This window comes from Cannabis sativa, chromosome 2 (assembly GCF_029168945.1).
Source record: "Cannabis sativa cultivar Pink pepper isolate KNU-18-1 chromosome 2, ASM2916894v1, whole genome shotgun sequence".
NCBI lineage: Eukaryota > Viridiplantae > Streptophyta > Magnoliopsida > Rosales > Cannabaceae > Cannabis > Cannabis sativa.
In genome coordinates, this window is record NC_083602.1 from 82,783,753 (window position 1) to 82,801,996 (window position 18,244).

An 18,244-nucleotide genomic window follows, 5' to 3' on the forward strand; every position below is an offset into this window, starting at 1 on the left:
AAACGAAGTAGTGGGATGTAACACAAGCCATAACTTAAATAAACATAAAAGGAGAATGAGATACTTATTGTGCGAAGCTGAAAAGTTGAATGCTAAAGATTTCTGCGAGAGAAGATGTGGTGATTGGTGGGGTAAATTTTTTGAATACCAGGATTTGAAGAGCGGGTCTGAGTAAATTCGTAGGAAGAATGTCAAAGATAAGGATGGCATGCACAAGTTCAGAGAGTTCGAGTGGAAGTTTCAGAAAGCACAAATTTTTGGAGAAGATGAAAATGGTAGAAAATTTGATTCTTATAGTTTTATACCTTGCACTTTTCAACCATCAGATCATAATATGGAAGATCTAATGGATGAAAATAGAAGGGAAATGGAAAAGACAGACCATTAATGCTATTGATGTGCCTCGAAACCGCAAAACTGCCAATATCAGAGGATGTGTGTTTTTTCAAAAGAAATCGTGACAAAAATACCCTCCGTAATCATTAAGAAGCACTTTTTTTTTTAAAAAAAAACTTTTTAAGGAGCAATTGTTAAACCCAAAATTTGGCTATCACATCAAAGGAGGACACGTGTTAGACTGGGGAGAATAGGAATCAACACATGTAATAGTAATCATATTTGAAATGGAATAACTCGTTAAAGGCGAAATTGACAGAGTATATTTATAACTCAGTTATTTGGATGGTCCTAGGCGAGATAAAAATATGCAAACAGTTAATTTGTGCATTAACGAGAAACCATACAACTTCAAGTGTACAAGGTGAGGCATCAACCTCGCTATGTATTAGGAGATGAGAATTACATTATCAACCTCGGAAAGATGTAGTAAAAGCTCCAGCTTGCTACTAGGGTTGTTGTTGCCATGTTCCTAGCGAGACGGCCCAGATGATATGATTTGCAACGTATTTAATACACGTTTACCTTGACCCAGTAAAAGCGAGCCAATCACAGCTATGTGATTTTCAAATATTAACCGCATTCATTTTATGTGGGATGTAATAGAATCCCCCATTTTCAGGGGATAATTGCTGTAAAGAAATTAATCAACTCTTCAATTAACTGCCTGATTATGTAATTATAAATAGAGGCAGGTTAGACTGAGAAAGGGGACGAAAAAATCATAAGGAAGAAGCCCCTGAAATAGTATTAGAAATCTAATAAGATTGACTCATGTACTATGCAGAATTTTAACTGGAAAACCATGTAAAAACCTTCGTGTTCATCATTTTCTGATTATTCTTTTACTGTTTTTATTTTTCTGTGCAAATTTATCACTATTCAAGCTCAAATTTGGTTAACGAAAATCTGCGTTAACAAGTGGATATGCAGTTCAAAGATCATTAAGTTGAATTTTGAATTGTATTCAAACTTACCTCCAAGAAATTTGATTTGCATATTGATGATAGTATAAGGTTATGATTAGTTACTAGCAATTTCCTGAGTCCTTCTAGGGACATACCCTAGTGATAGGAAAATTTCAGAATGATGGAATGGTTGTGTACTTAGTGTAAACTATTACTAGATTCAGGGATGTCCTAATCGTGAATTTAAAAAAAGCTAGAACAATTAACTATGGTTTGCATGTTTGTTAGCTATTCTAAGTGATTAGGGGTGGACCATCCTATGGTCATTTAGATAAGAAAGTGTTTGTTTCAACAAATACTACTTTTATAAGAAAATGACTAAGTCTTAAAATAAAGTAGCAAAGTAGAGGAGATGTTCTTTTTTTGATTCCAAAGTGTTTAATCATCTTATTCTATATAAGATGGTCCCACTACCTCTGTTGTCTTGATACAATGGATGAAGACAATGCCATTTATGTTCTTAGACAGAAAGTCACGGTACCTTGTCGTAGTGGGAGGGTTTTAAAGAACTCACCCTGTTATTACTTGGAAGACACTCATGATTAAAATCCATTGTTAGTTTAAACAAGTAATGGATAGTCAGAATAAGGAACTAAGAAGTAAAGCCAAGAGAACTATGGTTAAAACCATTCATATGGAGTGACAAAAAGTTTTCTATTACAAGGACAAGAAAGGAAATTTTGAAAAATAAGTCTATTCAATGGACTTAACAAAACTTCTTGATCCTAGTATTAAAGGTTTGAGTTTATCTAAACCTGTGGCTTGTGGTATGCCTGGTAATTTTACTTACTCTAGTGCAAGCAACTTACTTTAGTAAGATACTGAGCATTTTTCTATTAGAAATCTATAGAACCTTCTCGACTTCTAGACATAGATTTTATTTATCTAAGGAAAAGTTTCAACTATTCCAGAAGAGATAAAGGCCAAGAAAAGAATCCATTCGGATCAACAGTGAGAGGTCCCAGATATGCTTTGCAATGCATTAGACCAGACACCTGCTGTTGAGTGGGAGTAATGAGTTGGTATCGAATTAATCCCGGAAAGGAATATTGGAAGATAAGACATAGTCCTTGCTTAGTGAAAATTCATAAATAAGACATAGTCTAATTTTAGAATTGTAATTGATTAACCAAAAGCAATTAACTGAGTCTGCAAGTAGTACTATCTCAACTAGTGAGGGGACCATGGGCCTATATAATCGAGCTTTCAATAAGTAGATCTAGAATTCACCAAGTGAATTCTCAACTTATTAATTTCGCCTTGCGCCACTATAGATTTGGAATTTAGTACACTCTCAATTATATAGAACGCTTTATATGTACCACGATATAGATACGTTATGATTATCCATTATTACAATCAAAATAGTCAAGGATTCTCTATAGATGATCTACACTGAATAGGGATAAATTTACCGTTCTACCCTTCAATGTATTTTATCCTTAAAACACTTAGCTACCTATAAATGATATTTTAGTGAACTAATATAATTACTGAAATGAGATCTCAATCATTTATCTCTATCAAGTCAAGCTCAAAGGAAAGCATCGTTTCACTTCTAAATACTTATAGAAGCTATAGATTCCATATCGATGATCAGCGCTCCCACTCAATTGAACTACCATGTTCCCAAGATGTAAATATCTGCAAGAACCAAAAGTTAGCTTCCACAAACAACTCTAAGAACATATCAGGATTAAGATCCATAGACCTAAGATCAACCATTGATATTTACTTAGAAAGATATAACAATAAGTTTATGATATCTTATCCAAGATCAATATCGGTCCCTTCCAATGTATACTCCATACATCCGATACTGGAAAACTTTGCCAATACCCTGGAAAGGACATAACACTTATCCAAGGTATAAGTATAGTTTATCGCTGATTGTCATGCTAGTCTAAATCCGGTGAATTGACAAATTATGGGAATTAAATTTTTGAACATATAATCATGATTATATTCCACTATGTCGACAACACTATAATCATGAACAAATATATACATATTTATATATGTTCTGGACTTAATAGAATTTATACATTAAGTATAATCATGAAATAAATCATGTGAACCATGCAATATAAAAGCAATTTCTGATCATATTTTAATTAGTAAATTTGATTATATTAAAATGGATTTTATTTAGGGCACAAAACCCAGCAAACTCTCACTTGCACTAATATAAAACGAAAAGTGCATTTCAAATAATCTCAACACCTTGATATCCTGATCAAGTGTAGTATGTAGTATTCTCTCCGTAATAGGATCCGACAGGTTAGTTTCAATACAAACTTTCCTCCACCATTACATACCCTTAATCACAAAATCATTGATATTGTGAAATTCCTCTCCATATGTCTACTCCTCTAGGGATACTGGATTCTTTACTTTTTGGCAACTACTTCTCTGTTAGTAAGGAAGTAACACTAGTATTTAATAAATTGTTGGTACAATGCCAAAAACTGTATAGAATTTTCCGTAGACTAAATAAGTATCTTTCTTGCAACTCTAACATTCAGTCTCACTGGTAAAGTTAGAGATTTCAGATCAGTTTATACACTTCTCCGAAATCACTGCTCCACCCCAGAGTAATCACCATCTCATTAGTAGACTTTCTAGCATCAAGCAAGTCTAAAAACCTGATTTGGTGTAGTCTAAGAGTATTACAATTCCACCCTTATCGACTAACATATAGTTCCTCTTCTTGATCTTAAGATTTACTTGACTATCTTCCAATACTCCTTTCCGGGATTAATTCGATACCAACTCATTACTCCCACTCAACAACAGGTGTCTGGTCTAATGCATTGCAAAGCATATCTGGGACCTCTCACTGTTGATCCGAATGGATTCTTTTCTTGGCCTTTATCTCTTCTGGAATAGTTGAAACTTTTCCTTAGATAAATAAAATGGACCTCCAACTAAGCAAGGGCTTAATTCCCTCATCCGGAATTCCGGATGTACAACCGGAATTCCGGTTCCTCGCAGGCAGCAAACCCAAAATTTCATAACTTGCACAAATCAACCCCAAATTGATTCAAACCTTCCAGACCTGTTCTATACCTTCCCTAGAACATTTCTAAGGCATCAAAACAACCCAGAAATCACGGATACGAAAAACACCATTAAAGATCAAGCTTTGAGTTCTAAACTCAAACTTGAGTAAAATCACCTAACATGCATTCAAACTATGCTTCAAACTCATAATCAAGCTAATTACAACCTCAGAAACTAGAATCAAACTCATGCAAACATAACAGCCACCAAAACCTCCATTTTTCTTTGAAAACCCAAGCTTTTAAATAAAAATCTAACCAACTAGAACAAGGAACTCAAGCATGCAATTCAATCTAATTAAAACTACTTAATTCAACATTTTAATCAAAGAAACAACAACAACAATAACCAGCAGCAACATCACCAAAAACATCATGCATTACTCAACTTAAATCATCAAAACACAACAATTTTTAAAGAAACAATGAAGAGAAGCTAACCTAGCTTGAAGAATGCTTAGATTGGATGAGAAATTACTTGAAAATCAGAGCAAAAACCCAGCTCCTTGCACCCACACACTTAGCCGAGAGAGAGAGGAAAAGAGAGAGAGAGAGTGTTTTGAATTTCTAACTTTGTGATTTTTTGTAAAATGAGAAAAATGAAATAGAATAAACATATATCATTCATTTCAGCCATTTAATAATAAAATAAACCTTTATTTTCCATTTAATAAACTCACTAAAAGACAAAACATTATTGGGGCAAAAAAGACCAATTTTCCCCTCCACACTAAAACCACATAATAACCACTAAAGGGGTATTTTTGGGAAATTCTAAATTCCCAGCCATTCCCGACATTCCCAATGTCTAATAAACCGCCCCAAACTACTAACATGCTAAGTTGTGATTTCTACTGAGCCAAACACCGAGTTCCAAAATACCGGGCACCGGAAATGCAAAATATGAAAACTACTGAATGACATAGCAATGCATTTCTGAATTCCATAAATAACAGTATAATAAATTATTTAAATAACTATAAATAATTTTCATAATTAATCAATATTTAACTGCTAATTTCCAAATTAAACTAAGCGGGCTTTACACACACTATCTATACTCAGTTTGTATATCGTATAATATACGCTAAGTATTTTTAGTTTTGTCGTTTTCTCTTTCACGCAACGAGGTTAAGGCCTAGTCATGAACTCGTGTACCCACATGGTTTCTCGTCAATACATAAGTTAGCAGTACATATGTTTCTATGTCGCAGAAGACTATTCAGCCAGTCGAGTTATAAACATACCATGCGAATTATATTTCCAACGAGTTGTTCCATGCTAAGTATACTTTTCGTTAGCGTGTTTGAGTTGTTCGTTCTTCTCAACTCGACACGTGTCTTCCTCTGATGTGCTTACCGAATTTTAGGTATAACAATTGCCCCTTAAAATGTTCTTTCTAATTAAAAAGAACTTTTTAATGATTACAAAGGGTATTTCCGTCATGTTCCTCTTTTTTTGAAAAGACGCATTCCCTTTGATTTTAGCGGTTGTGCAGTTTCGAGGTATATCAGAATTAAATGACCATCTTTCCCACTTCCGCTTCGAATCATGTCCATTGGATGAAATCTTTCTCTGATCTAACGAAACCATTATCATGGGTACAAAATAAGAAAAAAGGAATCACCTTTGCACCATTTCAAAAAGTTTGAGAAAAATCCTTAAACTTCTTCGATAAGGATCACCATTAAATCCGTCCAAAGACTTGAATGCCATCGTTGTCCTTGACCTTTTTTCTGCGAGTTTCCTCCGACTTCATTTTTTCAAAGCGATCCTTGCTTCGTTCAAAGGTTTGCAGACGGAATTACCAGGCATTTCCCCAAGCCCTAACTTCAAACGGTAAGTTACTTTCTTCTTCCTCATGTTTGTTACATAGTGTGGATCAGTTACTTGATTCGTTTGTATCGTTATCATCTCATCTGGTTTTGGTAGTTTTTTTAGGGTTAAAACTATTCATACTAGGATTCAGGCAATATGTAGGTTTTTTTAAGATCTCCAACTCATTACCTTCTAGTTTGATAAAATTCTCTCTAGGGATTGGGACTGCTTTTTGCTGGCAACAATGTCCCACTATGGTTCAGGAATTTATCGTCCAGGAGTTTTAGAGTTTGAGTTTCCTACAGAATCGACCATCCCATATGAACCCAACCCCTCAAAACCCACCTCCAAATTAGAGCTAAACGATGCTAGGGCTAGGGAACACACAGTGAGAACCCAACAAGAAGATATTTCTAGTCGCTACAGGCGCTTCTTGCAAGAAATATCCGAAGGCAGACGCTGATTCTTGCGAGAAGCAGCCTGGCCATAACCACCCACTGTGTCCTTTATTCCTGTGGCAAAGCCTTTGTTTTTACCCAACGTCACAATTACTTTTGAACCAGGTGACCTGGATTTTGAAATTATGCCTCCCAAGCCACGTATGTCTAAAACTCCTCAGGATCCCAGCATCACCTTCGAGGCTGAGTTGATATAGAATCGAAGGTGCAATCTATCTCAGGCTATATGGGTGAGATGCTGAAGACTTATGGAATTGCAATTGGGCAATCATGCCAGGTTAGGTCAATACGATAGGGTGAATTCAGTTGTTACCCCCTGCACGCTTTGCCAGCAGTAACCCATGAACAAATGGTGAGACTAGTACTAGTGGTTCAACTAGTATGGGGGCCTGTAGCCTTGAGCATATTTGTGCAGGGGCCATCCTCCCTCTTCGGGACTACTTCAAAGACTACATAAATCACATTGGGGTTGCCCCATTGCAGCCGAATCCCATCTCCTACAGGATTCTCGCTAGTTTGAAAGTCTTGTACAAAATTATGAATTGGGGTTGTCCCACACCCGTAGAGATTGAGTATCTTTACTCAGTTAAGACCGTTCCATCGAGGAAGAATGTCGTACTGGGCTTATACTATCTTGGTACTCACGCTAGCGAGCCAAAAAATATTGTAGACTGCCAAATAAGGTGTCTTTCAAGGAGAACTTCTTCTAGATGTCTGGTCTCTCCCCAATTGGCACAACTACGTTTTGCAAATTTCGTAAGTTATTGTTCTCTTCTTACTTATTTGCATCATTCTTCCTTTTTCAAGTACTTGATTAATGTTTTGTTTATTCTGACAGCTCTTCTGACGAGATCTACTCCTACCCCTGAGATGGTTAGTAGGCACAGGCGCCTGATGACTCTCCCTTACGGTCTCTGATCGTGCGAATTCCTTTTGAACGAAGTTAACTTGAGATCGATGGGCCTTCTCCCTGATAAAGAATACACTTTCGATTACAAGGTTCCCAAGTATTCTTCTTGGCAGCAAATAATTGTTCCACCCAAAGACCAGGCCTGGGATCGCTTGGCCCAAGCACAATACCATCAAAACACTGCCCCTCGGGAATCCAGTGAAGGAGCATCCCAAGGTAATCAATATGGCTGGTCACCTACTATACTTAGGGCTGAGTGCAATACATTAGTTACCTTCCAAGACTCCCATCTTAATTTTTATACTTGAAATTCCATTCTCTTGGACCGTATTGCTCATAAGTTTGATAGTTGGTATCCTAGATTCCACGTCCAAATATACTTTCACGAGTCATTTTATGGTATAGCTGAGCAATACTGTACTATGGAAGATAGAGTAGGTCACATAGATGTGAGTTGGGATTTAGAACCAATCAAGCCTTTTAATATATTCAAAATTACAGGCTGTAGGGATTTTAGCAATTATTATGGTCCTTCTACCCCTTCATCTAGTGATACCTCGCCTTCTGGTGATTTTGGTAAATCCCTTAGGTGGAAAATTATACTCCTCTCCTTTTTAATCGGCTTTTATAATGATTATAACGCCTCGTCTTATTTTGCAGACATTGGTTATGAAGACATCCTGGACCGTAAGGGGAAGAAAAGGACATCCAACCCTGGAGTCCCTATTGCTGCCGAAGTGGTTCCTCCCAAGAAGCAAAGGAAAACAACCGCCCATATGAAGAAATTACTGGCCGAGCCTATCGATCTCGAGGTTTCAGACAACGAGATCCAAGAGCAAGTTCCTCCTCCAGTTGTTTCCAACGCCAATGCCCCTGATCTCGAGGCGACCCCCGCTACTGCCTCTCTGAGTCAGGCCATCAAGACCCTGTCGGTTGCAGCTGGAGAAGCTAGCTCTGAATTTTCCCAGGCATATGGGGTCACCTGTTGGGGCAAACTTCAAACTCTCCTTCCCCCAGATTGGGATTCTCTCAATCTTAGGAGTCCAAAAGAGATGCTTTCAAGGACCTTGGACTGTCACTTCATGGTATGTCGGCTTTGTTATTATAATTATATTATCTTTTTATACCTCTTTTATATTCATCTGTTTGCAATTCTCCAGGCTTCTTTTGCTTCTTTTGCTTCCAATTGACTACTCTCTGAGCAGCTCGAGTATTTAGAGGGCGGGACTCACAAATTGGTATCCCAATGCAAGGTTGTGTGTGAGCAACGATGTAACACCATAATCTATAGGGACGCCACGTGTGTAATTTTATAAACTAGTTTAATACTGATGGATTAATTTATTATTAAAAACCGTGATAATATTAAAAATTTGACTAAAATAAAATACTAAAAACACACATTATAACAGCATAAAGAGCGTGTTTTCAGAACCCCTGTTATAAAAAGTTTTATAAAACAACTATACACTACAATGCCTCAAAAACATAAGACCAAAATACACAATAGATACAACCCAAAACAACTCCTGACAACCCGGCACGTAGGCCGGCGTGGTCAATATGTACATTGCTGGAGAAGACTGTCACCTCATAGTTGATCTAGCTTTTCTTTGCCTTTACCTGCACCACATAGCACCCGTGAGTCACAAAGACTCGGCAAGAAAAGTAATAATAATAATCATATAGTTTATTATTCGAATATTATCATTTATACATAATCAGAATCAAACCAACACAAATTGTTCATAAGATAAAATTCAAATCACTACTGACATCTGCCATGAATAAACATCAGTATACAAATATTTGGTAATACAAAACCATTATACCAATAATAGAATTCATATTTATTTAATCATATAAATTATATATATATGTGTTACCTCATAAGTAGCCATCTTCATTACATCACGTTGCCTAATCAGTCAAGTCGATACTTTAATCTGATAACCTTGTATTGCATTGCCTAATCAGGCAAGCCTATGCCATAGCCTAGCACCCATATATCGAATAACTGCATCACCTAATCAAGTGAGCTCGTACCAAAAACCTGCACCCATATATCACATAACTGCATCACCTAATCAGGTGAGCCCATGCCACAGTATGACACTAATATATCGCATCGTCTAATCAGACGAGCTTGTACCTACACCCGGTACTTATCATACGTCACTGACGCCCGTACTTATGCCCAGTACGTCGCCAAGAAAATTGCATCACCTAATCAGCTGAGCTCGTACCTACGCTCGGTACTCATCATATATCACTAATGCCCGTACTTACGCCCAGTACATCTCCAGGAAAATTGCATCACCTAATCAGGTGAGCCCGTATATCACATGCATAATATTATCACATTATCAATACTCAACCAATCAGTCTTTTCATTATATAACACTATTAACTATATCTCAATATTAATCAATTCATAACAATACTAATTATATTACATACAACGTACTATGTAGTATAATATACTTTTCTTACCTCAAGTTCTAGTTCAAGTATATTGGCCGACCTACTTGGAGTACGATCAATGATCTCGGCCCTATGTCATAAACTAATAAGTGTTTATCCCAAAACACTGCATAACAGATACAAAGGACAACCTAGGGTTTCCTATTAAATCCAGTAGTTCAAATACACTAAAATAAAACTTATATTTTGGCTTTAAAACATACACCATATGGTAGATCTCGTTGCAAGCTTCGAAATGGTATATAGAATGTCCAAAACGGACACCCGAGTAAAAAGTTATGACCAAAATACGATTCTCGAGTTTCGAAGGCTGCTCGAAATGGTAAACCGGTTGACCAGAACCGGTTGACCGATTTACAAACCGATTGACCGGTTTATCAGGGGCAAAAATATGATTTTTCAAGTTTACGCACTCACCGAAACGCTACCGGAACCTGTCCAAATCACCCCAAACTTCATAGGGCACATATATACCATATATACTACCATACTTACGTAATAGAATCTAAAATCGAGCCCGTAATTAGCAAACGCCACTAGTGTTCGGACCTAAGTTATAAAAAGTTCTAAACTCAATTTCTAACCCAAAATCACCTCAATTTTAGCAAGAAAACATCAGAACTAGTCTCATGACTACACGAGAACAATCCTATAAAGTCTGAACCTTCATAACTATTCTAATTCGCAAAACCCCTATACGAAACCAATTGTTTTACACTTAAAACGAAATTAAATCTTACCTTAAGCTTTCCCGCTAGGATCATTTTCTATCCTGCTACTACCGGAGCTTAGATCGCTAGGTTTTGGATTGAAAATCGAAAAAAATGGATATAAGAGAAGAGAGAATTTGTTGACGAAGGAGGAGGGTTTTGTTTTCGTTCTTCTTCTGTTTATAAATGTATAACTTATAATATATATACTTATCAGTAAAATTGATAAGTTTTATATAATAAAAATAATATTTTTCTAATAATAATATTATTTATATTAATAATATAATAATAAAAACTTTATTATTTATAATTATCTTATCATTTCTTAGTCACTAAGAAATCTATACTTTCAGGGCGCTAAGTTAAATCCCACATACTCCTTATTACCCTAATATCTATATTATCAACTTATAATAATATTCCCATAAACTCTATCAATTAAACAAGTTATGACATTTCTGGCCCCCGAGCGAGTCTCCAAGGTCGCCAAACCTGAAAATATTTTTATTACACCGGTAACTCATATTACATTCACATATACCATATAAATCTCTATAATTTATAAATTACGCTTATTTATCCACTTATAGAAAAATTTAAATTTATGTTGAGCTAGATTAGTAGGATCATAATCCCACTTATTATCTAAATAACCCATAATATAATTATAAATCTTAATTACTTATCATTAGGCTATCGGGATATTACAAACATCCCCTCCTTATAAGAATTTTGTCCTCAAAATTTACCTGAATAATTTGGTAATACAACTCCCGCATCTGGGACTCTAATCCTCAAGTCGCTTCCTCATAAAATAAATTTGTTTATAGTTCAATATCATCATAACTCAAAATACGTGTTGGAGCAGACACTTACTTTCGCAACATAGAATGTGAAAGATATTATGCACCTCGTACAATGCGGGTGGTAAAACTAATCGATAGGTCACCTGGCCTATCCACTCCAATATCTAAAGGGATCGATGTATCTAAGTCTTAATCTTCTATTCTATCCAAATCTATGCACCCCTCTCATAGGTGATACTCAAAGAAATACTAAGTCTCCCACTAGAAATTTAATATCCATACGCTTTAAATCAGCGTAACTTTTCTATAAGCGAGTATACAACTCAAACTCTTACTATGATTTTATAAGTTCCTTGGAACTTTTTAGGTCTATCGTGTTATTTTATCACTTGTGTTACTCTAGTGAACAGGTGTCCAACATCTTTTTCATACCACACTTATTAAAGTACCTAACCAACGGTACATACAATCGTCACTTTTAGAGAAACACTTCGTCAGGGAAAAAAATTATTTTAAGATAATCTTACCTTTATCAAATATGCTCATAGCAAATTTGTAATATTTTATTAATCTTCCCAGATTACTTATCTTTCAAGAATAGAATATTATACTATTTTCAGTTTAATCCCCATAGTTCTCAATAACCTTCAGTTATCCTTAACATTATAGCCAAGGATATCTACTTTAGAATTTCACAAGATTAGACTGTTCTTTCTTATGAATTCCATATCCTCATTTATCGTATATATTGTCTACACTGATAGATAGCATATTAACTCCGTATGTCCAACCGTTACTACTTGGTCAAAACCATAAGGTCCCACAATACATAGTTCATAATTGTGTCTTTTTGTTCCTCCTATGGGACCTTCTAAACTGGTCTATTGACTTAACTTATTAACAAGTTAAGTATTTGTTTCTGATAGATATTCAATTAAAGCACTTCTTATTTTTACTTATTAACACATGCTTATCTTGATACCTTGTAAATCTTTACTTATTAAGACATCCTTTCCTCTTGGTAATCTCTGGAATGACTATTGATTATGCATCCTAATATGAATCTTTGTAACGTACTTTATCCTCACTTGTACGCTTTTTGAGATGACTCCTTGGAAGATTCCCACCTTGATATTACCCTAAGTTAAGTATGCCTCATGGTGGGTTATCACAAAGTAGATGCTTCTTTGTCGTTCCTACTTATATTTCTTGTTTTCGTCCTTTTGTTATTCAAATCCAATTTCCATTACTTCCTTCATTATCCTCTTATAATTCCTCGTCGATATGTTCACTTATGCTTGAGAAATTTGCATCTGATTGTCAACTTGAATCTTATCCATCTCCACTCATTTTAACTTGCATCCATTTCCTGAGTTCTTAGCTAATAACAATTGATCAAAGATCATTCCTTGATCTCAAAGCTCCGTATCTGTGTTAGGTAGAAATCCTAAAATTCCTTTTTCTTTTAACATATCCAGAAATATACATGTATATTCTCTATTTTATTGACAATCACGTGGTGCGAACTACCACTCCAACTTGTAGCGAGTTCCCCATTGACGGTGTTGATTCATCAACATCTAAGACTCTTATATTCTTTTCTTGTTATTACCACTAAGGTTTTACTCCATGATTCGTACGCTACTATTGCTTCCTTGCAATCATCACTATCTTCATACTTGGTTAATCACTCTAAAACTCAATTATATAGTCCATTATTTAATAAACAACCTACTTTGTTATCCAACATTCACCAATCACTCGAATACGTGTCCATTAAATTGCATTTCAATTTATAAGCCTTTCCCCCAATCTGGGTGAGTATATCTTTCCATCATTGCTTAATAAGGTAATCCTTTCCTAGAATCTCAATAGTCTCCTTATATACCAGAGTGACCATCTGGTCAAATATAAAAGTATTTTCCAACATTACTGTATCACCATATATAATCTAGGTAATTTTCCTTGCCTTAGTGATACCACTACTCCCCTGACATTCTTTTATATGTTACCCATGTAATGTCCCCGCTTCAAGCCTACATTAGGCCCCTTTCACCCACAGAATAATGACTCTTATACTAGAGTGCATCACTTAAGCTACTTCGTAGACTGACGACTGACCCTACTAACTGATCCAAGTGTTTTCAACGTGCTTTACTCTAACTCGCACGCTTCATGGAGAAACTTCCTAAATGTAATCACCCCAAGTCAAGGAAACTTAACTATGGAGTTCCTTCATGCTGGGCTACCAAAACAGTATACTTCTTGTTAATATAGGCAGTCCCAAATAATTCATTCAAGTCCTCAACACTATGTAGTCTCATGCCTACATAATCTCAAAATCACTACGTATACGACCTTTCGTCAGGCGATGTAGGATTGTACATCTACTAGTATTTTCCTTATAGATCATGGGGTTCTAGTCGTCACAGCTTGACTCATGCCTTTTGGTAGTGAATAGATCCACCCACATAATCATCGCCTTTAATTCACTTAGGGTTTCAGACAATACTCATAAATTATCCCACTTATACTAATAGTAGATCACTTTATATCAAAAGATTCTGTTATCCAAATCAATTAGATGAATACTCCTATTAACTACTCATATCCTATGTTTCCACTTGGGAATATTAGCAAATTTAACTCATATTGCCATTTTTCTAATCTGTCTACCCTGTCAAATGAGTTACCACTAAATAACATACATGCACTGCCCATTTAGATATTTTGATATCCCCTCACTGAATGTACAATGTTTGATATCGATATTAATTGAAACAACAACTATAATCTTACCCATAAAATTCTAACTTTAGTCAGTCGAAGGACTGATACCCAGGTCCCCTTGAATCATAATTAGCACTTGGGCATGACTCATACACTTTTCTTCTTTAACATCAATCTTTCTTAACTGTGGGCAGATGTTTTTTCAGATGACTCACTACCCCACAATAATAAGATTTGGCTCTACATTAGCCCAAATGACGCCTTTTTTACATCTTGAACACTCAGGATAAGGTCACCATTTCTTATTCTCACTTTGATCGCTATCCTGGTCACCCTAGAACCTTTCTTTCTATCCCATAATTGGTGGTTTATTTAGTTTACACCTACTGATCTGCTCGTAAGTTGGGTTTTCATATATTTTACCACATCCAGTGGTACAACAGGAAGTGTCAGTAGTATAAAAATAGACGCAAGACGAGCCTGTTGTTTTCTCAATTCTCAGATTTGCTTCCCCTTGTTGTCTAATCACATCATGCATAGAGAAAATTACATGTTTCTAGTATTACAACAATAAAGGATTCTTTTCCTTACTATTTGTCGCGAGCCCAGACAGCTCGCTAATCAAGCAATTCAATTACCCTTACCGTATAGCTTGTCACATATTTAATCCACATCTTTCAAACACTTGAAACTCAGATAAATATCAATATCAATATGCGTATACCATACACATATTCTTAGTATAGATAGTCAGTACGCTACTTCTTTCCATCATACAGTATAATTGTCTAAGCAAGTAAGGCAATAGTAAATAACATAAACACTTACTATACCATGAGTCGACCTGTCTTCACAGCAAATGTACATATTCGACCAATCTGCAGGACCTTTTAAACCATGGCTGCTCTGATACCAAGTTGTAACGTTCTAATCTATAGGGACGCCACGTGTGTGATTTTATAAACTAGTTTAATACTGATAGATTAATTTATTATTAAAAACCGTGATAATATTAAAAATTTGACTAAAATAAAACACTAAAAACAAACATTATAATGGCATAAAAAGCGTGTTCTGGGAACCACTTCTATAAAAAAATTTATAAAAGAACTATATACAACGATGCCTCAAAAACATAAAACCAAAATACACAATAGATACAGCCCAAAACAACTCCTGACAACCTGGCACGCAGGGCGGTGTGGTCAATATGTACATTGTAGGAGAAGACTGTCACCTCATGGTTGATCTAGCTTTTCTTTGCCTTTACCTGCACCACATAGCAACCGTGAGTCACAAGGACTCAGCAAGAAAAGTAATAATAATAATCATATAATTTATTTTTCGAATATTGTCATTTATACATAATCAGAATCAAACCACCAAAAATTGTTCATAAGATAAAATTCAAATCACTACTGACATCTGCCACGAATAAACATTAGTATACAAATATTTGGTAATACAAAACAATTATACCAATAATAGAATATATATTCATTTAATCATATAAATTATATATATGTGTGTGTTACCTCATAAGTAGCCATCTTCATTACATCACGTTGCCTAATCAGGCAAGTCGATACTTTAATCTGATAATCTTGTATTGCATTGCCTAGTCAGGCAAGCCTGTGCCATAGCCTAGCACTCATATATCCCATAATTGCATCACCTAATCCGGTGAGCTAGAGCCAAAAACCTGCACCCATATATCACATAATTGCATCACCTAATCAGGTGAGCCCGTGCCACAATATGACACCAATATATCGCATCGTCTAATCAGACGAGCTTGTACCTATGCCCGGTACTTATCATATGTCACTGACGCCCGTACTTACGCCCAACACATCGCCAGGAAAATTGCATCACCTAATCAGGTGACCTCGTACCTACGCTCGATACTCATCATATATCACTGACGCCCGTAATTACGCCCAGTATGTCGCCAGGAAAATTGCATCACCTAATCATGTGAGCTGGTATATCACATGCATAATATTATCACATTATCAATACTAAACCAATCAGTCTTTTCATTATATAACAATATTAACTATATCTCAATATTAATCAATTCATAACAATACTAATTATATTACATACAACGTACTATGCAGTATAATATACTTTTCTTACCTCAAGTTCTAGTTCAGGTATATTGGCCAACCTACTTGGAGTACAATCGATGATCTCGGCCCTATGTCATAAACTAATAAGTGTTTATCCCAAAACGCTGCATAACAGTTGCAAAGGAGAAGCTAGGGTTTCCTATCAAATCCCATAGTTCAAATACACTAAAATAAAACTTATATTTTGGCTCTAAAACATACACCATATGATAGATCTCGTTGCAAGCTTCGAAACGGTATATAGAACGTCCAAAATGGACACCCGAATGAAATGTTATGACCAAAATACGATTCCCGAGTTCTGGAGGCTGCCCAAAATGGTAAACCGGTTGACCAGAACCGGTTGACCGATTTATCAGGGGCAAAAATATGATTTTTCAAGTTTACGCACTCATGGAAATGCTACTGAAGCTTGTCCAAATCACCCCAAACTTCATAGGGCACATATATACCATATATACTACCATACTTACGTAATAGAATCTAAAATCAAGCCTGTAATTAGCAAACGCCCCTAGTGTTCGGACCTAAGTTATAAAAAGTTCCAAACTCAATTTCTAACCCAAAATCACCTCAATTTTAGCTAGAAGACATCAGAACTAGTCTCATGAGTACACGAGAACAATCCTAAAAGGCCAGAACCTTCATAACTATTCTAATTCGCAAAACCCCTATGCGAAACCAATTGTTTTACACTTAAAACGAAATTAAATCTTACCTTAAGCTTTCCCGCTAGGAGGATTTTCTATCCTGCTACTACCGGAGCTTAGATCGCTAGGTTTTGGATTGAAAATCGAAAAAAAAAAATGAATATAAGAGAAGAGAGAGTTTATTGACGAAGGAGGAGGGTTTTGTTTTCGTTCTTTTGTTTATAAATGTATAACGTATAATATATATACTTATCATTAAAATTGATAAGTTTTATATAATAAAAATAATATTATAATGATATTAATAATAATAATAATAATAATATAATTATAAAAACTTTATTATTTATAATTATCTTATCATTTCTTAGTCACTAAGATATCTATACTTCTAGGGCGCTAAGTTAAATCCCACATACTCATAATTACCCCAATATCTATATTATCAACTTATCACAATATTTCCATAAATTCTATCAATTAAACCAGTTATGACATTTCTGGCCCCTGATCGAGTCTCCAAGGTCGCCAAACCTGAAAATATTTTTATTGCACCGATAACTCATATTACATTCACATACACCATATAAATCTCCGTAATTTATAAATTACGCTTATTTATTCACTTATAGCAAAATTTAAATTTATTTTGAACTAGATTAGTAGGATCATAATCTCACTTATTATCTAATTAACCCATAATATAATTATAAATCCTAATTACTTACCATTAGGCTATCGATATATTACAAACGAGACAACCTCCAACAGGAGATTACCCGCCTCAAGCAAGAAGCCAAGAAAGCGAAGGAGGAAGCAGAGAAAGCAAAGAAGGAAGCCAAGAAGGCAAAAGAGGAAGTCGAGAAGACGAAGGAGGAGGCCGAGAAGACCATCAAAGTCCAAGTCGATGACTTTGAGGAGAAGCTTGCTAAAAAACTTGCTGAGAAAGAAATCGAGACCATAGAACTGTGTGATAAAGTTGGTTTTCACGCTGTATATCGAGCCTGGCTTTGGAACCCTAACATGGATACCAACTTCTTGGAGGAAAAGGAAGAGGAAACTATAGCTCTTTGCGAGAAGACCAAGATGGAGGAAGAAGACGGCGAGGTCGAGG